At 38.9% G+C, this 24,587-nt stretch overlaps 1 protein-coding gene across 2 annotated transcripts in view; it reads right to left on the bottom strand.

Annotated features, from left to right (window-relative positions):
- SPAG16 (sperm associated antigen 16) overlaps positions 1-24,587 on the bottom strand; it is a 1,095,180-nt gene that overhangs the window by 246,449 nt on the left and 824,144 nt on the right. The gene's annotated exons all lie outside the window — the stretch shown is intronic.

Below are 24,587 nucleotides of genomic sequence, written 5' to 3'. Positions count from 1 at the left end.
CCCACCAACAGTGTAAGAGGGTTCCCTTTTCTCCACACCCTCTCCAACATTTATTATTTGTAGACTTTTGGATCGCAGCCATTCTGACTGGTGTGAAATGGTACCTCATAGTGGTCTTGATTTGCATTTCTCTGATAATGAGTGATGTTGAGCATCTTTTCATGTGTTTGTTAGCCATCTGTATGTCTTCTTTGGAGAAGTGTCTATTTAGTTCTTTGGCCCATTTTTTGATTGGGTCATTTATTTTTCTGGAGTTGAGCTGTAGGAGTTGCTTGTATATTTTTGAGATTAGTTGTTTGTCAGTTGCTTCATTTGCTATTATTTTCTCCCATTCTGAAGGCTGTCTTTTCACCTTGCTGATAGTTTCCTTTGATGTGCAGAAGCTTTTAAGGTTAATTAGGTCCCATTTGTTTATTTTTGCTTTTATTTCCGATATTCTGGGAGGTGGGTCATAGAGGATCCTGCTGTGATGTATGTCAGAGAGTGTTTTGCCTATGTTCTCCTCTAGGAGTTTTATAATTTCTGGTCTTATATTTAGATCTTTAATCCATTTTGAGTTTGATCATACACCATGACCAAGTGGGCTTTATCCCAGGGATGCAAGGATTCTTCAATATCCACAAATCAATCAATGTAATACACCACATTAACAAATTGAAAAATAAAAACCATATGATTATCTCAATAGATGCAGAGAAAGCCTTTGACAAAATTCAACACCCATTTATGATAAAAACTCTCCAGAAAGCAGGAATAGAAGGAACATACCTCAACATAATAAAAGCTATATATGACAAACCCACAGCAAACATTATCCTCAATGGTGAAAAATTGAAAGCATTCCCTCTAAAGTCATGAACAAGACAAGTGTGCCCACTTTCACCATTACTATTCAACATAGTTTTGGAAGTTTTGGCCACAGCAATCAGAGCAGAAAAAGAAATAAAAGGAATCCAAATTGGAAAAGAAGAAGTAAAACTCTCACTGTTTGCAGATGACATGATCCTCTACACAGAAAACCCTAAAGACTCCACCAGAAATTACTAGAACTAATCAATGACTATAGTAAAGTTGCAGGATATAAAATCAACACACAGAAATCCCTTGCATTCCTATACACTAATAATGAGAAAACAGAAAGAGAAATTAAGGAAACAATTCCATTCACCATTGCAACGGAAAGAATAAAATACTTAGGAATATATCTACCTAAAGAAACTAAAGACCTATATATAGAAAACTATAAAACACTGGTGAAAGAAATCAAAGAGGACACTAATAGATGGAGAAATATACCATGTTCATGGATTGGAAGAATCAATATAGTGAAAATGAGTATACTACCCAAAGCAATTTATAGATTCAATGCAATCCCTATCAAGCTACCAACAGTATTCTTCACAGAGCTAGAACAAATAATTTCACAATTTGTATGGAAATACAAAAAACCTCGAATAGCCAAAGCGATCTTGAGAAAGAAGAATGGAACTGGAGGAATCAACCTACCTGACTTCAGGCTCTACTACAAAGCCACAGTTATCAAGACAGTATGGTACTGGCACAAAGACAGAAATATAGATCAATGGAACAAAATAGAAAGCCCAGAGATAAATCCACGCACATATGGACACCTTATCTTTGACAAAGGAGGCAAGAATATACAATGGATTAAAGACAATCTCTTTAACAAGTGGTGCTGGGAAAACTGGTCAACTACTTGTAAAAGAATAAAACAGATTTTTAAATGAAGTCCATTCAAGGCCACAATGGCCCCAGGCAGTTTTGGATTGAGTTTATACTAGGCAAGATCAAATGTCATTTTGCACTGGCATAATATTAGAACTTTCACATTCAGCCTGAATTGTTAATTACTCAAGAAATTATTTAGGCATAGGAAAAGTCTAATTCTGGAAGCACTATCAGGGCCCACACTCGAAAGACACCATTTACACTTTATATTGAATACCTTATTACAGTAATTTGTGGGTAGCTGGCCCACCTCTGAGTATCCAGACATTCTTCACCTTACTTTTGTAATTATTCTATATACTCCAGGGCATGTGAGTTTTCTGAATGCTACCTTGTTCTTACCACATTAGCTTGTTACTTAGAAAGTGAAAGTGAAAGTGAAGTCACTCAGTCCTGTCCAACTCTAGGCGACCCCATGGACTGTAGCCTACCAGGCTCCTCCTCCCATGGGATTTTCCAGGCAAGAGTACTGGAATGGGTTGCCATTTCCTTCCCCCTTATAGGGAGCATGAATATTGACTTTTCGGAAACAATTTGTTGGCAATTAAATTGGAAAGACACTGTAATGTATTTATAACTTATTGAAACTTATCCTGGGAATACATGAATCTTGAATGCTATTCCAGGGATTACGACAGGACTACACAGTAATTCTGAGTTTTGGGTACCTCTTCTGATCAATTGTTCTTTTCACTAAAATAATTGCATTCATTACTCAGCAACTCACTGCAGACCACTGTGGCATCATATGAGAAAGGAGGATTCTAGCAACAACAAAAAAATCCCACTCTGCTCTGGACAAATTCTCTAAATACTATGAAATATATGCTTCATTCTTCCTTCAATGTGTGTATAAAACATACAAATGAGTACAATCTCCTGGGTAAATTCCTAATGTCCCTCTGAATTACTCTCCAACTATAGGTGATATAGCTATGGTAGATTCTGGTGCTCTTATATGTATCTTCATAATTGGTGAAACTGATGTTAGTTTCTCATGAGACAGGGGAGTGGAGAATGCATAACATTATTCATCTGTATAACTTTATATACCATCATGCTATTTATTTAGGAGGGGTATATATAAAATTGATCATCTCTTTATAAGTAGTTGCTAACCCAAAGTGGCCTAGTAATATTTGAATTATTCTAACATTAATTATGTAGTTTTTTGAAAAATAATAATAAACAATTTCTAGGCACACGAAACCATTTTTTGTCCATCAGTGTTGCTTATGAATTCAAATTAAGTCAAAATTGGAATATACCAGTTTTACATGGTTGACATATACCAGTTTGCTCAGCGCTGCTGACAAACTCAAAGTCACAGGTACATGTAATATCTTGTGAGGCTGTCCATGAGAAAGCTTCCTATAGCCATAAATCCAACTAAGCACATTCACAGTATACGTATTCTATTGAGGGCATTGTCTATCAGATTCATTTTGTTTTACCGCTTAAGTTAACCAGAGCCACCTTTGCTGGTTCTAAAATAAATAACCCAGCTTCAAGAAGGAATAGAAATAAGTGACAAGAAGACGAGAGGCCATTTCACAGAGAAAGGTGTTTTGACATCATGGAAGCAGTCTTCATGGAAGAGGAACTGCTCCTCTGGGAAAAGAGGTGGCTATAAACAGATGGTCTCTACTAAGCAAAATTGACAGGTCTACAGGTAATGAGTTGCTTCTATAAAAGAGGCAGTTTATCCACTGAGGTTTCAGCACTATAGGGCCTAATTATTCCTGACATATTGCCCATTTCGTACGCTCACGATATTATAGCCAAATAGGGGGAAAAAAAAATTTATACACACTGGTAACACAAAACTCAAAGGAAACAATGTAGGCTATAAAAACATTACCAGAGAATGGGTTCTTTTTGAATTCAGGTCCATCTGTTCTTTCTAATTTTGCAAATGGTGAAGGCCAAATGCCATTACAAAAAATTCCTAGGGATTAGATGATACTTATTTTTTTTAATTTTTGGCCTTATACATTTAACTTTTGTTTTAGGAAAAGTTTCCAGAATAAGCAAGAAATTAGAGCTTGGAAATATTTTCATTTTTCAGATAATATAGCTATAATATCTTGTGTATCCAGTTTTTTTTGTTTGTTTGTTTGTTTTTCTGGAAGCTTAAGAAGGAAAACTTAGTAGTTCATCTTAGTTTGTAAAAAAAAATATTCATAAGTTAAATGAAAACTTTAGAAGCATTTCACTATATGACAGACACATCTCTGCTTTTTTCTATATTTTATGTATAATAAACAGCACTTCTAGAAGAAGGACTTTCAGAAGAATAAATTTCCATAACTGTTTCCTGTTAATAAAATGGGAAGAATATTTATGTAAGAATGTTTAAGTTTAGACACTGGTCATTACAAATTAGAAATAATACTAAAAAAACTACAGTGCTACAAAACAGTTGTATATGCACATATTTCATATATATTAGGTATCTGTAAGTAACATATTTTTAAGCATGACTCATATGACTCATTACTTTAAAGACATTGAAAAGCAATGTGGACTTAAAGATTACCTTGAAAACATTTTTTTGATCCAACTCTATTCATGGAAGAAATTCCTTATTATTCCTTGTTAGCAAGTCCTGGCTTTGGAATAAAACATACACATCCAGATGTTCCTTTAGCACAAGAGTGCTGAACCAGAGCCATATTATTTTTTGTTCAACCACCTGTGTATTAGCATCTGTTTGCAATTGTATATACTCAGATTTTTATATTGCTTACTATCAATTTCATTCTTTCACAAACTATATAATATAGCAACCACAAGATTGTTATATTCCAATTTCCAAGATTAATTATAAAAATATACTGTAATGTTTGCAGAAATCCAACATCTCTTGTCTAAAGAGAGGTAGTTTAGTAGAAACAAGAATGCTTTATTCCAAAATATCACAATTGGATTAGACTAAAATATTTTTTTCAACAATAAGATTTTTATGATATGATTCAGTTCAGTTCAGTCCTCAGTTGTGTCTGGCTCTGTGATCCCATGGACTGCAGCATGGAACTTACTCCCATAGTGGCTACTCAGACTCACATCCATCCAGCTGGTGATGCCATCCAACCATCTCATCCTTCGTCATCCCCTTCTCCTCCTGCCTTCAATCTTTCACAGCATCAGGGTCTTTTCAAATGAGTCACTTCTTCACATCAGGTGGCCAAAGTATTGGAGTTTCAGCTTCAGCGTCAGTCCTTCCAATAAATATTCAGGACTGCTTTCCTTTAGGATGGACTGGTTGGATCCTGCAGTCCAAGGAGCCCTCAAGAGTCTTCTCTAATACCTCAGTTCAAAAGCAGCAATTCTTTGGTGCTCAGCTTTCTTTATAGTCCAACTTTCACATCCATACATGACTACTGGAAAAACCATAGCTTTGATATAGGAAAGTAATGTCTCTGGCTTTTTAATATGCTGTTTAGGTTGGTCATAAATTTTCTTCCAAGGAGCAAGCATCTTTTAATTTCATGGCTGCAGTCACCATCTGCAGTGATTTTGGAATCCCCCAAATTAAAGTCTGTCACTGTTTCCATTGTTTCCCGATCTATTTGCCATGAAGTGATGGGAGCAGATGCCATCAACTTAGTTTTCTGAATGTTGAGTTTTAAGCCAGCCTTTTCACTTTCCTCTTTCACATTCATCAAGAGGCTCTTCAGTTCTTCACTTTCTGCGGTAAGGGTAGTATCATTTGAATATCTGAGGTTATTGATATTTCTCCCCCAAATCTCAATTCCAGCTTGTGCTTTATATAGCCCAGCATTTCCATGATGTACCCCTCATATAAGTTAAATAAGCAGGGTGACAATATACAGCCTTGACGTACTCCTTTCCCGATTTGGAACCAGCCTGTTGTTCCATGTCCAGTTCTAACTGTTGCTTCTTGACCTGCATACACATTTCTCAGGAGGCAGGTCAGGTGGTCTGGTATTCCCTTGTTTTTAAGAATTTTCCACAGTTTGTTGTGATTCACACAGTCAAAGGCTTTGATGTAATCAATAAAGAAGAAGTTGATGTTTTTCTGGAACTTTTTTGCTTTTTCACTGATCCAACAGATGTTGGCAATTTCTCTGGTTCCTCTGACTTTTCTAAATCCAGCTTGAACATTTGAACACAGTTTAAGTACTGTTTAAGCCTGGCTTAGAGAATTTAGAGCATTACTTTGCTAGTGTTTAAAATGAGTTCAATTGTGTAGTAGTTTGAACATTCTTCAGCATTGCCTTTCTGGGATTGGAATGAACATTGATCTTTTCCAGTCCTGTGGCCACTGCTGAGTTTCCCAAATTTGCTGGCATATTGAGTGCAGCACTTTCACAGCAATCTTTCAGGATTTGAAATAGTTCAACTGGAATTCCATCACATCCACTACCTTTGTTCAATGTGATGCTTCCTAAGGCCCGCTTGACTTCACATTCCAGGATGTCTGGCTCTAGGTGAGTGATCACACCATTACAGTTATTTGGGTCATAAAGATCTTTTTTGTGTAGTTCTTCTGTTTATTCTTGCCACCTCTTCTTAATATCTTCCACTTCTGTTAGGTCCTTACCATTTCTGTCCTTTATTGTGCCCACCCTTGTGCCCACCTTTGCATGAAATGTTTCCTCAGTATCTCTAATTTTCTTAAAGAAATTATTAATTATATGATTAATAAAAATTAAATATGCCATTATAGAAAATTTAGAACAGACAACCACCTATATTTCCTCAGTTTCTTCTACATGTGGATATGCAACTATGTGTGTTGCACATACAAATACATACATACACATACATGCATACATACATATGGGTTTTCCAAGGTGGTTCAGTTGTAAAGAATTTGCCAGTCAAGGCAGGAGACACACAGGATGTGGGTTTGATCTCTGGGTCAGGAAGGTCCTTGGAGAAGGAAATGGCAACCCACTCCAGTATTCTTGCCTAGAAAATCACATGGACAGAGGAGCCTGGTAGGCTATAGTCCATGGTGTTGCAAAAGAGTCAGACACAATTTAGCGACTAAACCAGAACAACATAAATACATCACTACAAAGCAAATATAACTTTTATAAACAGCTTTTCCTTTTGGACAGAAGATCTTTTTTTCACATAATTCTTAGTGTGTTTTCAATTATCTGACTTTGTCTTTAAGTCAAGCTGAGTGAGGAGCTCAGAATTTTGTTGAAAGCTTAGTGTCTTCATGTCTTAGATTCTGCAATCATGATTATAAACTTTATCGTTTAATTGTTATATGTAAACTTTATGATTACATTCAAATGTCTCAGTCCACTGATAGATCTAGAATTCTTTCTACTCTAACCATATCTGTATATCAAGACAAAATAAGCCTCAGAGTAAATCCATAAACATTTATTGATCATTCACAGTAAGCTAGGCATAATATCAGATGTGGAACACGAGGATAAACAAGTATCCCTTTCTGTGGGAGTTCAGCTCTGCAAGGGAGATGACATGTGAAAACACAAGCTAACTAAAGAGCAATAGAGGTTGTACAAAGTGCAGTAAGAATATGGATGAAGAAGAAACTTATTCTGCCAGAGAGATGGAACCGAGGAGTAGAAGTGAAGGAGTGATACAAGAAAAAGTGCTGAATCAGGGTTTTTTAGCAAGAAAAGGGAAAGATGGCAATCCGTAGAGCACAGATGTCGAATCCTGAGCACAGAAATGGCTGGCAGAATAGCAGCTTCCATCAAGGGTTTAAAAGATGGAAACTGCCATGATCAGGTCAGTCTTTTCAAAGACAAGTCTCGGGGGGAAGAATTTGTAGCTATTTCTCATGCAAAATAGTACTTGGTATTGGTCCCCATGTTAAGGAAGATCAGTTAAAAAATTCAGAGGTTTTGAGCTTAGGTAATGCTGAGGATGATGCTCCTTTTTACGGGAAGTGGGATATACATGTCTAGCAGTACAATGACTTCATATCCTTGGCAAGAAAGATGGTTTTATATCTTATATAAATAAGCTCACATATTAGAAGCTGCCATTTATTGGTAGCATTCCAAACATTATCATTAAAATTAGACCATTAATTTTCTAATAACTGTTCCATATTTATCTATATTCCTGGAGTTAGGCTCAGCCCTAATTAAAAACAAATAAGAGATATTCCCCAAATAGAAATTAAAAAATAAAAAGCCAGCATAAAATTCTACTCCAGTGCTAATAATGTCTAGAAAAACTACTATAACTTCAAGGAAAAAATACTTTTTTATAAAAACATGTATATAAACACACATACACACACAATAAATTTCACTAGAGTGTCATGGGAAAGCAAGCAAGCCCAGGAAGCTTTAAAAAATTTAACCATTACTGTACTTCTATTGTAATGCCAGACAATTGAAGAAATATTCAGGGAAAGATTGTCTTATCAAGCTCCCAGAGGAACAGAATATACAACTGTACATTCTTGGAATCAAAGGAAAAGGAGAAGAATCTTTTTGTTAGCTTATCTTTTGAAAATCCACAAAATTATAGGGTTATTCACTTTCTTTGTGCATAGATGGAATAGCCATTTGCTGAAATAAATCTTTGAAAGACAACTTAGTAGACTACTTCTGAAAATACAACTACAGGGTAGAGTGAAGTGAGAAGAGAGCATAACTAAGCTCTGATTGGAGGATTTTTTTTTTTTTACTGTAATTTTTACAATTTTCCATAGGTCTATCTTGTAATTTTCAAACCGTACATTCATTTTTGGGGATAACTATTTATAGCAATCCTAACTCTAGTAATATTATTTCTTTTTTACAACTTCCTAATCCTTCAGAAGCAAAAGGCAAAGGAGAAAAGAAAAGATATACCCATCTGAATGCAGAGGTCCACAGAATAGCAAGGAGAGATAAGAAAGCCTTCCTCACTGAACAATGCAAAGAAATAGAGGAAAACAACAGAATGGGAAAGACTAGAGATCTCTTCAAGAAAATTAGAGATACCACGGGAACATTTCATGCAAAGATGGGCACAATAAAGGACAGAAGTGGTATGGACTTAACAGAAGCAGAAGATATTAAGAAGAGGTGGTAAGAATACACAGAAGAACTGTACAAAAAAGATCTTCATGACCCAGATAACCACGATGGTGTGATCACTCACCTCAAGCCAGACATCCTAGAATACAAAGTCAAGTGGGTCTTAGGAAGCATTACTACCAATAAAACTAGTGGAAGTAATGGAACTCCAGTTGAACTATTTCAAATTCTAAAGGATGATGCTGTGAAAGTGCTGCACTCAATATGCCAGCAAATTTGGGAAACTCAGCAGTGACCAAAGGACTGGAAAATGTCAGTTTTCATTCCAATCCCAAAGAAAGGCAATGCCAAAGAATGCTCAAACTACTGCACAATTGCACTCATCTCACACACTAGCAAAGTAATGCTCAAAATTTTCCAAGCCATGCTTCAACAGTACAATAACCATGAACTTCCAGATGTTCAAACTGGGTTTAGAAAAGGCAGAGGAACAATAGATCAAATTGCCAATATCTGTTGAATCATCGAAAAAGCAAGAGAGATCCAGAAAAACATCTGCTGCTACTGCTGCTAAGTTGCTTCAGTTGTGTCCGACCCTGTGAGACCCCATAGACAGCAACCCACCAGGCTCCCCTGTCCCTGGGATTCCCAGGCACGAACACTGGAATGGGTTGCCATTTTCTTCTCCAATGCATGAAAGTGAAAGTGAAGTCACTCAGTCGTGTCCCACTCTTCTCGACCCCATGGACTGCAGCCTACTAGGCTCCTCCATCCATGGGATTTTCCAAGCAAGCGTACTGGAGTGGGGTGCCATTGCCTTCTCTGAGAAAAACATCTACTTCTGCTTTATTGACTATGCCAAAGCCTTTGACTCTGTATATCACAACAAACTGGAAAATTCTTAAAGAGAAGGGAATACCAAACCAACTGATCTGCCTCTTGAGAAATCTGTATGCAGGTCAAGAAACAACAATTAGAACTGGACATGGAACAATGGACTGGTTCCAAATAGGGAAAGGAGTATGTCAAGGCTGTATATTGTCACCCTGCTTATTTAACTTCTATGGAGAATATGTTATGTGAAATGCTGGGCTGGATGAAGCACAAGCTGGAATCAAGATTGCCGGGAGAAATATCAATAACCTCAGATATGCAGATGACACCACCCTTATGGCAGAAAGTTAAGAAGAGCTAAGGAGCCTCCTGATGAAAGTGAAAGAGGAGAGTGAAAAAGCTGGCTTAAAACTCAACACTGAAAAATGAAGTTCATGGCATCTGGTCACATCACTTCATGGCAAGTAGATGGGGAAACAATTGAAACAGTGACAGACTTTATTGTTTTTGGGCTCGAAAATCACTGCAGATGGTGACTGCAGCCATGAAATTAAAAGACACTTGCTCCTTGAAAGAAAAGCTATGTCCAACCTAGACAGTATACTAAAAAGCAGAGACATTACTTTGCCAACAAATGTCCCTCTAGCCAAAGCTATGGTTTTTCCAGTTTCATGCATGGATGTGATTTGGACTATAAAGAAAGCTGAGTGCCAAAGAAATGATGCTTTTGAATTGTGTTGTTGGAGAAGACTTTTTTTTTTTTAACCATCTCAGTTTATTGGTATTTGGATTTTTTTAAATAAAAACATCTTAAATAAAAATAGCTAAACAAAAAATAAAGTATATTTAACTTATGTAGGGTACAATGGCACCCCACTCCAGTACTCTTGCCTGGAAAATCCCATGGATGGCAGAGCCTGGTGGGCTGCAGTCCATGGGGTCGCTAAGAGTCAGACACAACTGAGCGACTTCACTTTCACTTTTCTTTTTTTTTTTTTGATTTTATTTTATTTTTAGAGAAGACTCTTAAGAATCCCTGGGACTGCAAGGAGATCCAACTAGTCCATCCTAAAGGAAATCAGTTCTGAATATTCTTTGAAAGGACTGATGCTGAAGCTGAAACTCCAATACTTTGGCCACCTGATGCGAAGAACTGACTCACTGGAAAAGACCCTGATGCTAGGATAGATTGAACGCAGGAGAAGGGGATGACAGAGAATGAAATGGTTGGATGGAATCACTGATGTGATGGACAATTTGAGCAAACTCTGAGAGTTGGCAGTGAACAGGGAAGCCTGGCATGCTGCAGTCCATGGGGTCACAAAGAGTTGGACACGACTGAGCCACTGAACTGAATCCTTCAGAATGGGCTTCCTAGGTGGCACTAGGGGTAAAGAACCTGCCTGACAGTGCAGGAGAGGAAAGTGACACAGGTTCAGTCCCCGGGTTGGGAAGATCCCCTAGAGTAGGAAATGGAAACCCACTCTAGTATTCTTGCCTAACAATCCCATGGACAGAGAAGCCTGGTGGGCTGCTCTCCATATTGTTGCAAAGGGTCAGACATGACTGACTTGACTTAGCACTTAGCACTAGCAATCCTTCAGAATATTTTAAAATTTATCCACTTAGATAGTGTTTATTTTGATCTGTTTTACCCCACAGTTGTTTGGTGGGATATCTGTGTACACTATTATCCAAAGAAGTCTTTAATAAATGTGTCTGTAATCTAGAGCCATGCTAGAAACACAGGTTAAAAATTATAGTTCTTGGTTAAATATAAATGAACATTCTAATATTTCCTTGGCAAAATATAAATTTATTTGTAAATGGTAGTCATCTTCTTTATTACAGAACCAGGAAATAACTGATGCCTTTGAATTGTGGTACTAGAGAAGACTCTTTATAGTCCCTTGGGCATCAAGGAGATCAAATCAAATCAATCCTAAAGGAAAAACTAGTGTTCAGTCATTCAGTCATGTCTGACTCTTTGCTGCCCAAAGGACTATAGCCTGCCAAGCTCATCAGTCCATGAAATTTTCCCAGGCAAGAATACTGGAGTGGGCTACCATTCTCTTCTCAAGGGGATCCTCCAGACCCAGGAATCAAATCTGTGTCCCTTGCACTAGCAGACAGATTCTTTACCACTAGTGCCACCTGGGAACCTCTAAAGGACATCAGCCCTGAATATTCAGAATGGAAGGTCTAGTGATGAAGCTGAAGGTCCAAAACTTTGGCCACCTGATGTGTAGAGCCAACTCATTGGAAAAGACCCTGATGCTAGGAAAGGTTGAGGGAACGAGGAGAAAGGGGAGGCAGAGGATGAGATTGCATGGATAGCATCACTGACTCAGTGGACATGAGTTTGAGCAAACTCAGGGAGACAGTGAAGGACAGGGAAACCTGGCATGCTGCAGTTCGTGGGGTCACAGAGAGTCGGACATGACTTAGCAACTGAACAACAACACGTCCAAGGAACCATAACATATAAAATAACAAATATATCAATTCTCATTGCTGTTTCCTCACCACTCCTCAATTTCCATTGATTGTAACTCAAGAAACCCCAAAGTCAAACACCACTGCTTCACATGACAGAAAATGTCCTCATCTGCACTTTTATAGAGAAAGCAAATTAGCTTTGGAGAGATCCACAAATTTACCTAAGATCATCAGATTACAACAAAAACGGAAAAGGATTTTATAACTAGTACATAATGCTATCCTAGCCAGAAAGAGAGTTCCAGAAAAGCATCTATTTCTGCTTTATTGACTATGCCAAAGCCTTTGACTGTGTGGATCACAATAAACTGTGGAAAATTCCAAAAGAGGTGGGAATACCAGACCACCTGATCTGCCTCTTGAGAAATTTGTATGCAGGTTAGGAAGCAACAGTTAGAACTGGACATGGAACAACAGACTGGTTCCAAATAGGAAAAGGAGTTTGTCAAGGCTGTATATTGTCACCCTATTTATTTAATTTATATGCAGAGTACATCATGAGAAACTCTGGACTGGAAGAAACACAAGCTGGAATCAAGATTGCTGGGAGAAATATCAATAAACTCAGATATGCAGATGACACCACCCTTATGGCAGAAAGTGAAGAGGAACTAAAAAGCCTCTTGATGAAAGTGAAAGAGGAGAGTGAAAAAGTTGGCTTAAAGCTCAACATTCAGAAAATGAAGATCATGGCATCTGGTCCCATCACTTCATGGGAAATAGATGGGGAAACAGTGGAAGCAGTGTCAGACTTTATTTTTGGGGGCTCCAAAATCACTGGAGATGGTGACTGAAGCCATGAAATTAAAAGATGCCTACTCCTTGGAAGGAAAGTTATGACCAACCTAGATAGCATAGTCAAAAGCAGAGACATTACTTTGCCAACAAAGGTTCGTCTAGTCAAGGCTATGGTTTTTCCTGTGGTCATGTATGGATGTGAGAGTTGGACTGTGAAGAAAGCTGAGAGCCGAAGAATTGATGCTTTTGAACTGTGGTGTTGGAGAAGACTCTTGAGAGTCCCTTGGACTGCAAGGAGATCCAACCAGTCCATTCTGAAGGAGATCAGCCCTGGGATTTCTTTGGAAAGAATGGTGCTAAAGCTGAAACTCCAGTACTTTGGCCACCTGATGCGAAGAGTTCACTCATTGGAAAAGACTCTGATGCTGGGAGGGATTGGGGGCAGGAGGAGAACGGGATGACAGAGGAGAGATGGCTGGATGGCATCACTGACTTGATGGACGTGAGTCTGAGTGAACTCCGGGAGTTGGTGATGGACAGGGAGGCCTGGCGTGCTGCGATTCATGGGGTCGCAAAGAGCCGGACACGACTGAGCGACTGATCTGATCTGATCTGATCTGATCCGTTATTAGACTTGGGATATTGATTATTAATTTCTCTTAGTTCCTTGGATCAGAAACTGTTTCTTCCTTTTGAATTTATTAAACATAATTTAGTCTGGAACTTCTGAGTTTTAAAGAGCACACATATTTTCTGATCTGCCTATCCTCTATCACCGCTTCCTCTGACAGTGCCTGTATGTTGTCTTGGCTTATGGGTCTTCCTGTTATCCACTGGATACAATCTTGGAGGACTGTTAATCCAGATACCCTACTCTCTACTAGCCAGTAGGACAGAAAGTGACCAGGCTAATCAGATTTTCTTTCCCTCAAAGATTCTTCCTGAGTCTTAACTGAATTAACACCTGGGCTAAAAATGCCTGGAACCATTTTATCTCACTAACAGTACTCTGAAGACCACATTCATTAATCCAATTTCTTTTACCCTTACAGCTTCTCTGATGCCAGAATTTTCTGAGACCTGGCCATTAAGTTTAATATCTTTCTTTTGGAGTCTGCACACTGCATCATGTTCTTCTAATTTACTCCTTTCTTAGATGAATTAGCAGAATTGGCTTTTGTTAATTGCAATCCATGAAAAGTAACTCATACAGTGTAGTAGGGACTTTCCAGGTGGTGCTAGTGCTAAAGAAGCTGCCTACCAATGCAGGAGACATAAGAGTCACGGGTTTGCTCACTGGGTCTAGAAGATCCAATGGAGGAGGGCATGGCAACCCACTCCAGTATTCTTGCCTGGAGAATCCCATGGACAGAGATGCTTGGTGGTCTACAGTCCACAGGTTCGCAAAGAGTCAGACACAGCTGAAGCGACTTAGCACAGCAAAGTGTGGTCGATAGTACTGGTTCTCTACCAAAGATTTAGACTCCCTTCCAGAGTAGAGCTGCTGCTAGACAATGGGTACTGTGTCAGGCAATACAGTTCTCAGTTTCCCCAGTATCTAAGAAGGGCCATGAGACTAGTTCTTGCCAACTGAGTGAAGTATCAACGTTGATTGAGGGCCTTTGTCCTTGGTAATAGAAAATATTTCTTTTCGTTTCTTTTTTGGCCATGCTGTGAAGCATGTGGGATCTTAGTTCCCTTGCCAGGGATCAAACCAGCACTCCCTGCATTAGAAGCACAAATCTTAACCACTGGATTGTCAGGGATGTCCTGAAAAAAGATTTCTTTTGCAGTAATGCAAAGGTAATTAAGGAGCATGCGTGCATGCTAACTTGCTTCAGTCGTGTCTGACTCTTTGCAACCCCGTGGAGTCTAGGCTGCCAGGCTCCTCTATCCATGGGATTCTCCAGGCAAGAACACCAGAATGGGTTGCCATGCCCTCCTCCAGGGGATTTTTCTGACCCAAGGATTGAACCTGAGTTTCCTGTGGCTCTTGCATTGCACATGGTTTCTTTACCACTGAGCTACCAGGTAATCCGTATAATTAAGGAGCAGGCTTCTGTTTCTTCCCTCCTTTCTCTTGTGCGCTCACTAGATGTGACCTTTGAAACTGTATGGTAAGAATGGAAAAAGCTTTGCCAGCTTGGACCCTGACTGCACAGAGAAGAGCCCTCTTCCCATTGGATTGATGTGAATGAGAAGACAACATTTTTGGGTTAAGCCATTGATTTTTGGATTTATGTTTTTCATCACCTATCATTATGATAACTAATACCTGCAGGTAACATTAACTAAATTTTTTAACATTAATTATTTTTCACTTAAATATATTTATTTAGTATTCTTTTTATTTATTTATTTTATTTTATTTGTTTTGCCATACATCAACATGAATCCGCCACGGGTGTACATGTGTTCCCAAACCTGAACCTCCCTCCCACCTCCCTCCCCATACCATCCCTCTTTTAGTACCACTTTATATAGTGGTATCAGTTGTAAATCAGTACCTTTAAACCTGATTCTTCGACTAGTAATTTAGGGAACCACTGAATCTATTGTTGTTGTTCAGTCACTAACTCATGTCTGACTCTTTGAGAAGTCATGGACTGCAGCACGCCAGGCTTCCCTGTCCTTTGCCATCTCTGGAGATTGCTCAAACTCATGTCTATTGAGTCAGTGATACCATCCAACCATCTCACCCTCTGTCACCCCCTTCTCTTCCTGCCCTCAATCTTTCCCAGAATCAAGGTCTTTTTCCAGTGAGTTGAACCTACACATCAGGTGGCCAAAGTACTAGGGCTTCAGCTTCAACATCAGTCCTTCCAATGAATATTCAGGACTGATTTCCTTTGGGATTGACTGGTTTGACTGGTCATAGGCAGAGAGCTAATTTGCCAGCTAATTTGGTCCAACTGAATCTATGGAATGTGATAAAACCTTTACAGCACAGGCGGAGAGCTAATTTGCCAGTACACTTTGTTAGTGCAAGGAGCAAAAGTTTTCCTTTAAAAGCAATGTAAGTTTGCTGAAAAACTATCTTCAAATTTAAACTTTAGAAGAGTTAATGGGTACTTTTAAGAAATCATATGAAAAGTTCATGAAAAAAGTACTGATAATGACTAGGGTCAAAGGCCATTAATAAATGTTTTCTGTGTAGTTATTGTCAACTAAAAAACATAGTCACAGCCTGAAAGTAGAGAGTTATTTTATTTGGTGAGAATGTTTAGGACTCTGAGCCCAGGAGACAGCATCTCAGTAGTTCTGAGAAAAGTGTTCCAAGGAGGCAGGAGGGGAAGTCAGGCTATATACAAGTTTGCAACAAAGGGAGCAGGCAGTCTGAACATAGAAGATTGGGTACCGAGTTAAGGAATTTAGCATTCTATGTACGGGCAGATGTAAGCCACTGGGCTCAGAGAATTCATTCCTTCATATGCACCTCAGCTGTCTGGGGTCAATCCTGTTTCCTTATTCACCTTGCTTCTTGCATTCCCCCAGCTCCTCAGCAATCACCCTGGCGGGTGGCAGCATCCACAGGATTGCAGTTTAGGGAGCCCTCTTTCATATTTGAAATTCACATCAGAAATCACTGATGGCTGTGACATTTCCTGTTTATTAATATGGCCAGGAATATTCATATCACATTATCAATCAACAAATATTTACTGAAATGATGGTATTTGTACAAGGCGAATATAAATAACTCAGTGAAGTGCAACAAAAGAACAAAATATATTTTGTAAATTAGAGAAAAGTATCCTGAAAAAGCAGCACTTTGACATTCTAAACAACCTATCTCATTGTAAAGGAAGCAAACATTGTTCTTTCAAATTTTTACTGTCATAATTAAGGTCTAACATAACTAAGATGGTATGTGTTAGTCACTCAGTCATGTCTGACTCTTTGTGACCCCTTGGATTGTAGTCCTCCAGGTTCCTCTGTTCATGGGATTTCCCAGGCAAGAATACTGGAGTTGGTCACAATTTCCTACTCCAGGGGGTCTTCCTGACCCAGGGATTAAACCCAGGTCCCCTGCATTGCAGGCAGATTCTTTACTGGAAAGTGACCAGACTTGAAAATTAGAAATATTTTACCTTGTCTCATTACCTTGAAAGCTGTATTACTACTCTGGAAAAATCTCATTACTCTAGAGTCAAGGGCTAAGGAGTCACAAAATACTGGGATCCTGTGAAGTTCTCCTGGAAATATAGGTGGAATAGTAATTTTCTGATGCTAGACTTCTTCTAGCAAATTCCATATTCATCCCCATTTCTCCATCCCAGTGCCATGTGGGAGCCTGCCAGGATCTCTGATGATGATATTTGGAACTGTAATTAAGAAGTTCTAGGGATAGAGGTGGTAGGGATTTTTAAGTTCTAAAACTCTGAAGACATGGATAGGACTATATCACAGGTCCTTTTCCAGTAAACTAGCTCCTAGAGTTTGCACAGGTAGATTATCTCAAGTGCACAGGTAATAAGACCAAAGAAGGTACAGCAACATGTCATGTAATCACATTTACTCTTAGAAAACCACAGGATATAATCAAGAGCTAATAGCATACCACTTCTATTTCACACATCCCAACTGACCTGAAATTGATCGATACTTGTGATATCCTGAAGATAGGTGGTCTGAATAGCATAAATAGAAGGCTTATTTGATGACAACCTTGTTCCTTAAATCACAGGTTTTTATTCCAAATGAAAGTAATATTCCTTTTTATGTATCTAAACACAGCTAGAAGCACAGAGGCAACAGAAACTTGCTAAGCTGCTGAACTTCAAGGATGCTTTTAGAAAGGGTAGGATATGATGACTTTCAAAAGGTTTCAGTATCTGATTGTCTGTAGGAACAAATTTATCAGTAGATGAAGCTCTCGTATTTAAGCCAGACATGGATAGAACTGCAGCACTAGTGTTAAACACACATACACACACACACACATATATATAAATACATATACATATGTGTGTATATGCTCAATTGCTTCAGTCATGTCTCTTTGCTACCCCATAGACCATGGCCCACTAGGCTTCTCTGTCCATCGGATTTTCCTGGCAAGAATACCAGAGTGGGTTGCCCTCCTCCAGGGGATCTACCTGATCCAAGGATCGAACCCACATCTCCTGTATCTCCCACATTACAGGTGGATTCTTTACCTCTTAGCCACCAGAGAAGCAAATACATACAAATAGTACACACACATGCACACATATATATCCCTCTCCCACAGGAGACATTTTTTAATGGAATGAAAAGCCATTTGAATTGAGATTTTTGCTAAGTGAACCTCTCTGAAACAACAATAACATAATGCATGTAGAATCATCTGGCATAAAACTTCTATTATTTATATGGCTTCATCTGAATTCTAGCAAAGTGTAACATTTTTAAATCAAAGGGAGATATCTTTGATTGAACTCCCACAGGAGAGAGAAGTCACTGTCCAGCTAAATCCTACTGGGTGGGCTGATCTTGAAATAGTTCAGTTGTATCTTTTTCATTGTATTGCTGGAAAAAATCATGGCATTTCCACCCCTTTTAACCCCAGAGTAATTAACTTGTTCATTACCAAGTTGACTGACTTAATACTGTCCAGCCTCTAACCCCTTTAAGGGTATTTTTTGAGGCAAATCACAACCAAATTTAACTGCAGATTCAGACAAAATTAGCAAGTCAGTGTAATGAGGCTCCCAATCCGTCTGCATTCTAACATTGCATATATGTCTTTGAGAAGAGAATATTTAATATCATACTATCTGCTAGACAAAAGTAGTTTCTATTCAATAGCTGTCCATCTTTCTATACTCAGGGGAAAGCAGCATTTCTCTCTGAAAAATGCAGAGAATATCAATGGAGCTAATCTCTTCAAAGCACTTGGAGCTCAAAGCAATTGCCTGGAGTTCTAAAGAGTCCCACCCTCATTATCTTAGCAAAAGAAAATTGACCAAAATGCAAAATCCTGCCTGGCTTCTGGGACAGAAATGCTCAAAAAATAGTTACAATAAACATTCACCAACTCACTTCTAAGCTCAACATTTTGAAACCTAATTTACTTCCCTAGAATAAAAGAGTCAAATTATGAACCTGAATCTTTCTTAACACAAAATGAGGAGTAAAAGAGGTACATAACTGAATTATATTGGTCAGTATCAAATAACTAATCTATTGCTTTATGTCTCAGATAATATTATAGTCCAGGAAATAATAACTTTTACAATATACTCATAAATGCCTAAGAATAACCAAATTATGAGTTACATGATAGAGTAAGCTCTTTCCTAAGCATCTTATTTCACCTGAGGATTTTCTCAGAATTCTAATCTACAAAAGATAGGTGTCTCTGCTGCTGCTGCTGCTGCTAAGTTGCTTCAGTTGTGTCCAACTCTGTGCGACCCCATAGACGGCAGCCCACCAGGCTCCCCTGTTCCTGGGATTCTCCAGGCAAGAACACTGGAGTGGGTTGCCATCTCTAGAAACCATCAATAGGAGAAATTCGAACACATCTTACTAAACCATGATTATTTAGTTTTTAAAATGACATGAAAGTTTTAATTTCTGTATCTCAAACGCAAAATGGTTCTGATAAAGTAGCTGCAGTTGGGGTAATACACTTGCTCAGGCTGCCTTGTCAGTTTCCCACTGCTAAGATTTCCCACCAATAGCAACAGATCCTTTAGCGTTCAATGGGATTAGTTAGAGGGGTGAATGAAGGGAGGTGGGTGTTTGTTTCCCTTTGCTCGCAGATAATTTCACCCAGCATATCTTTCCTCAGACAGACTCCTCCAAAGGCCACACAGAGTAAATAATAAACAAAGAGGTGAATCAAGCTACCACTCATTATATAAACTTGATACAAAGAATTATGACCACGACGAAGAAAATTATGCATCTTGAAGTGTTTTAGATGCTGGCTTGAGAGACTGAGGAGACCAGGATTTTCCAAATTGCAGCTTGAAATCAATAAGTGGGTCATGAAAGAAATGTAGTGCAGCATTAAAAATGATATAACCCAGAAAATATCTATTTATATGTTTATACATATTTATAAAAATATAAATATATATTATATATATGTATGCTTAAGATCATGTTTTAAGGTTATGATGCAAAATAAATTTCCTGCTGTGGGTTGTCCTTATAACAAAGTTCTCAAGAAGTCACTGTTTTACTAAAACTCTCCAATGCTTTGGCTTTCTCCTTCCTGTTCAAAGTATGATCTATGAGACCCTTCATGGTCTAACTCTTGTCTATCTCTCCAAAGTCATTTCATGCCAATCTCTTTCTTATTCATTTTACTCCAGTTAATGTGGATCTTCTCAACCTTATTCTACCTCAAGGTCTGTCTACTTGGATCCTCTTACTAGAACGTTCCTTCCCAAGACATCCTCACTTCATGCCTGCTACCTTTTCTCAGAGATCATGCCTGAAAATCTTACCTGAAATACTAAGTCTCCACCCTTCAACTCTATACACTTACCACAGCTTTATTTTTCTTATACCATTTACACACGCCTGTGCATGTGTGTATGCGTGTGTGTACATGTGAGAGAGAGGGAGAAAGGGGGATGGTGAGGGAGAGAAAGAGAAGGACATAAAGGTTCATACAGAGATGGAGAGACAAATACTTAATTTTGTTTCTCCCATTAGAATGTAAATGTTGGAGGACAGAGATTAAGCCTTTTTTACCACGTTTATATGAATTATCTCATTAATGCTCACAAAAAATGATAGGTACTGTGTTTTGTTATCCTCATTTTACAGAGGAGGGAGTTTAGGCATAGGAAGATTAAGGAACATGCTCAAGGTTAGAGAACTAATAAGTGGCAGAATCTGGATTTAAACCAATCAGCCCAATCACTGTAACTCTGGAGGCTGCTGTTCTTAACTGCTCTACTGCTTATGCATGCAATTAGAATGAAAAGAGGCCCAATATAAAGTGTAAAATAACTATCATTAGAATACTGTAGGATATATAGTTGAATGTGGTGCTCAATAAGATAGAAATATAGTGCAAAACACTGTATGTATATATATATATATATATATATATATGTACACATATAGAGTATTTTTTATTATTTTTAGTAATATAGCAATTCTACATAATTAGGGCTTCCCTGGTAGCTCAGATGGTAGAGAATCTGCCTGCAATGTGAGAGACCCAGGTTCAGTCCCTGGGTCTGGAAGATACCCTGGAGAAAGAAGTGGCAGCCCACTCCAGTATTCTTGCCTGGGAAATCCCACAGACAGAAGAGTCTGGTGGGCTACAGTCCATGGGGTCACAAAGAGTTGGACATAGCTGAGTGACTAACAATTTCACTTTCATACATATAATTATATACGGTAATTTTACATGAAGTTTCATGAGAAATAGAAAATTTTTAAACTTTGATTTGTATGATTTCATGTAATTTTCTTTTATATATTTTTCATAGTGCTCTTTTGAAAATGACAGTAATAATCACAAAAAAAAACATTTAAAATGACAAAAAATACACATCTTAAAGAATAATGCTTCCTCTGGGCATATAGAAGGGCTCTGAATGTTATTGTGGCCTAGGAGCATCAGTAAAATACCCTTTTCTTTCTACTCCAGTCCAGAACCAGCTGAGGAACAGTCACAGGAATTATAGAGATAGAGATCAAAATAGTACCTTTAACGTAATATGTAGCCTCGTAGTATCCTAACAGTTTCTACAACGAACTCTGTCCAGTCAATTATTGACAGAGTTGCAAAAACTCTGGCTTCTGTTCCTGGAGAAGCAATGGACGAAAGAACCTGTATAATCAGAGACTTGGTCAGTTCCTTCTAAGCATTTCAGTTAAGCAACACAGCCCTCGCATAGGAGGAGAGGAGAGGGAAGGGCAGAGATGGAGTACAGAGGGATTAGGAATATTCTAGGACTCTTTCTTCCAGGAAAAAGTGAACACTAGAAGGTTTAAGTGTGAACCTGTCATAGATATGAGAGTCACCTGTTTCAGATGAATCCTATTTATCTTCTTATGCTCATTTCTTTCTGGTTCAGGATAGGAGGAGAAGGGGAGCACTTAAAAGATCATTAGGACTAACCTGTCCAAACACAGTAAGAAGTTAAAAAGATATCAGCTCTTCACAGTTTCATACCAGCATTATTTATTTGCATATTAGTTTTTATTTATTTCATGTACATGTAAGAATTTTTTTCCTTTTTTGTATTAAACATTATAACATAGTTTAAGAAATTTAGATAGAACACCTCCCTACCTCCCCCAACTCCCCTAACGCCCAACCCCGACTCCATTCTCCCTGCCACATAGAATTCCTGCAAACATTTTGGCAGCTCTATTGTCAGGCTTTTTATAAGCTTCTGCATCAGTGAATGTCTTGGAAGGAAACAAAGAACACATGCTCAGAGAGAAATTTTAAAAAGGCTTATTAATGAATGGACCATTTACAGAGGGGAGTAAACAGAGGAAAATTTAAGAAAATAAATACATAAACTAGAAATAATGGAAAGTTGTTACCCAGGCCTGTAGGGGCAAAAAGTGGAAATGACCTACATGCAACCTGGCTGAAAACTGGAGCCTTAGAAGTAAGGCTACTTGAAAGGAGCTGTAGCTGTCTAGCAATGCAGCCTTCCTTACAAATGCATCCAAGGCGGGATCAAAAGGAATAAATGCTCCAAATTCTCCTCCTACTCTTTCTTCTTCTCTAAGTGCCTCTCACGATTTAGTCACTAAGTCGTGAGCGACTCCTATGATGCCAGGGACTATAGCCCATCAGGCTACTCTGTCCATAGGATTTCCCATTTTCTTCTCCACAGGATCTTCCTGATGCAGGGATGGAACCCAGGTCTCCTGCATTGCAGGCATATTCTTTACCAACTGAGCTACAGAGATATTTGCGAGGTTCAGATTCCCATGCCTCTCACGTGTCAATCCCAAACTGAAATCAATGGGCAAATATCTTCCCAGAGAATGGAGGAGGGCAGAGAGGAGCATGGAATGGAGGAGCAAGTGGAGGGACAGAGCCAGTGAGGAATGAGCAGTATAACATCCATCTCTCTGTTTGCCTGCCTACCTTTCTGTCTATCTAAACACTCACTGTGAAATTATGTCCTATATTCTATTTTGTCACTACCTTTATCTTCACTATGCATTATGAAAAACTATCTTTGTACTTCATTATATCCACACATGATATTTTCATGGTTATATAGTATTTCACTGCATGAGATTTTTTAACAAGTCTTATGCTTATATATCCGGAGAAGGCAATGGCACCCCACTCCAGTTCTCTTGCCTGGAAAATCCCATGGATGGAGGAGCCTGGCAGGCTGCAGTCAATGGGGTCACTAAGAGTCGGGCAAGACTGAGCGACTTCATTTTCACTTTTCGCTTTCATGCATTGGAGAAGGAAATGGCAACCCACTCCAGTGTTCTTGCCTGGAGAATCCCAGGAACGGGGGAGCCTAGTGGGCTTCCATCTATGGGGTCGCACAGGGTCGGACAAAACTGAAGCGACTTAGCAGCAGCAGCAGCAGCAGCATGCTTATATATCGGAGAAGGCAATGGCACCCCACTCCAGTACTCTTGCCTGGAAAATCCCATGGATGGAGGAGCCTGGGGGACTGCAGTCCATGAGGTCGCAAAGAGTCAGACACAACTGAGTGACTTCACTTTCACTTTTTACTTTCATGCATTGAAGAAGGAAATGGCAACGCACTCCAGTGTTCTTGCCTGGAGAATCCCAGGGACAGAGGAGCCTGGTGGGCTGCCATCTGTGGGGTCACACAGAGTCGGACATGACCGAAGCGACTTAGCAGCAGCAGCAGCAGCATGCTTATACATTTAACTTATTTTCAAATTATCTTCAGTTATTATCCTTATGGCAACCCATTGCAGTGTTCTTACCTGGAGAATTCCATGAATGGAGGAGCCTGGTGGGCTGTGGTCCATGGGATCTCAAAGAGTTAGGCATGACTAACACACACACTATTCATACTGTTCATGGGGTTCTCAAAGAGGAACTCCCCAGGTCGGTAGGTGCCAAATATGCTACTGGAGATCAGTGGAGAAATAAATCCAGAAAGAATGAAGGGATGGAGCCAAAGCAAAAACAATACCCAGCTGTGGATGTGACTGGTGATAGAAGCAAGGTCTGATGCTGTACAGAGCAATATTGCATAGGAACCTGGAATGTCAGGTCTATAAATCAAGGCAAATTGGAAGTGGTCAAATAGGAGATGGCAAGAGTGTACGTCAACATTCTAGGAATCAGCGACTAAAATGGACTGGAATGGGTGAATTTAACTCAGATGACCATTATATCTACTACTGCGGGCAAGAATCCCTTAGAAGAAATGGAGTAGCCATCGTGGTCAACAAAAGAGTTCTAAACGAAGTACTTAGATGCAACCTCAAAAACGACAGAATGATCTCTGTTCATTTCCAAGGCAAACCATTCAATATCACAGTAATCCAAGTCTATGCCCCAACCAGTAACACTGAAGTAACACATGGTTCTATGAAGACCTACAAGACCTTTTAGAACTAACACCCAGGAAAAGATGTCCTTTTCAATAGAGGACTGGAATGCAAAAGTAGGAAGTCAAGAAACACCTGGAGTAACAGGCAAATTTGGCCCTGGAATACAGAATGAAACAGGGCAAAGGCTAATAGAGTTTTTCCAGGAGAATACACTGGTCATAGCAAACAACCTCTTCCAACAACACAAGAGAAGTCTATACACATGGACATCACCAGATGGTCAACACTGAAATCAGATTGATTATA

The sequence above is a fragment of the Bos javanicus genome, chromosome 2, assembly GCF_032452875.1.
Source record: "Bos javanicus breed banteng chromosome 2, ARS-OSU_banteng_1.0, whole genome shotgun sequence".
NCBI classification, from domain to species: domain Eukaryota; kingdom Metazoa; phylum Chordata; class Mammalia; order Artiodactyla; family Bovidae; genus Bos; species Bos javanicus.
This window is presented reverse-complemented; position numbering and strand designations above follow the sequence as displayed.